Source organism: Salvia miltiorrhiza, chromosome 1 (genome assembly GCF_028751815.1).
Source record: "Salvia miltiorrhiza cultivar Shanhuang (shh) chromosome 1, IMPLAD_Smil_shh, whole genome shotgun sequence".
NCBI classification, from domain to species: Eukaryota; Viridiplantae; Streptophyta; class Magnoliopsida; order Lamiales; family Lamiaceae; genus Salvia; species Salvia miltiorrhiza.
The window spans coordinates 76,078,972-76,080,867 of NC_080387.1; positions in this window are offsets into that span (position 1 = coordinate 76,078,972).

The window sequence follows — 1,896 nt, forward strand, 5'->3', positions numbered from 1 at the left end:
TTTTCAACCTCAGCCCGACCCAAAACTCGGGCAAGTCGGGCCGATCCATTGGGCCGGATCAATTTTGACAACTCTAATATATACTTCATCCAAATCCCTATCATCACTATTCAATAATTCCCACAATGCACTCTATCGAAGAAGAGCTCAGTTTTCAACAGCCAAGCAATTTCATAGCTTTTGAGCAAACATCTCCAATGTTTCATTTCAAACTCTTTTACTTGTTGCAAATATGATTAAAGCATCATATACATATATCAACAAATCATGCAAACGACTCATTCTTCCAACATGTTTCACATATACATCGGATATGAATTAGGGCTGAGCAAAATATTCGAAATCCGAATATCTGAAATTCAAATATTCGATTCGAACCAAACTAAAATTTAAAATTTTGTTCGGATTTTCAAATCGGATCGGATTGAATTTTATGCAAATTTCGGATCGGATTGACACTTTTAAAATTTGAAATCCGAATTATATTTATAATATAAATAATTTTGTAATTTTATATATATAAATATATATATATATATATATATATATATAATTATTAGTTTTTAAATAGTTAAATATTTCTTTTAACCCTATACTCTCATATTGATTTATTTTAATTAATGATTTGTTAATTAGGATCGAATTATCAAATTTGTTAGGTTGATATGCATTTTGGATTGTTCGAATTTATTCGGTTTTCAAATTTTTTTCATATTTTGAAATTTCTTTTAACATTTTGGATTTTTCAGTTCGAATCGAATTTTATCCAAAATTTTTTGAATTATCGAATTCAAATTTTTGGATAATATTGTTTCGATCGGATTGAATTTTAGGAAAATTTTGAATTTTCAAATCGTATCAAATTAGGTAAAATTTTCAAATCGTATCGAATCAGGTAAAAATTCGATCCGAAATCCGAATGTTGAGCTCCTTTATGAATCACTTATTACAACAAACGCATACATGTATTTTGGGATAGTAAATCACCAATTTTTGCATATCCTTCAATGATTTCAAAAACATGGCTTTCGCTGAAAAAAAAAAAAAAAGGTATTGTGGGGGGAAGTTTGTGTGGTATGTGTGTCAGTGTGTGAGTCGGTGGAGGGGCGGCGAAGCTCGCCGAAAACAGAGGGGTGAGGCTGCTGGATTTCTGAGGGCGGTCGACGGACGGCACGGTTGGGTGGCCGTGAGTCGTCCGACTGGGGAGAAGAGGGGGCGGCGACGGTGACGACTAAATCGATACTGCTCGCCGGAGTGCAGAAGAGGAGAGGGAGAGTCGGATAGCCCTGCTGTTGTCGGCTGGAACCGGGAACGAAGGAGAGACCGGTGGTGGCGATTTTCACCGCCGCTCGCCGGAAATTGCAGGGGGGAGGGATTTTGTGTGAGCGAGGGTTCGGGGAGCGGCGGCTGGATTAAAGAGATCCGGTAGTCTATGTGAGAACGAGGGCAGAGACTGTAGCTACTGCGGTCGCCGGAGGGGTGATTGGAGGGCGGAGAAGAGAGGGAGTTGGGCGGATTTCCGTGAGGGAGAGAGTGAGCGGCCGCTTGGTCAATGAAGAAGAAAGGGATTGATTTGGGCTCATTTCTTTTGGATTGGGGCCAGATCTGGTGTTGGGCTTGAATTATTTTTGTCTTCATCAATATTAAAATTAAGCTAAAGCCCTTTTATTCTTTGTTTTTCCTTATTATTTTATTTTTTTAAAATAGAATTGTAATTTAAATATTTAGTTTAGTTACTTAGTGTATAAACTTGTAACTTGTACTTTGTACTTTTATAGCAGTATAATTCTAGAAATAATTTAAAGTAAACATATCACAACTGGACTTAGCTAAAGATAGATAAGCCAAGAAACCATGACTAAGGGATAGAGATTGGAAGAGATGATAGAAAGAGAT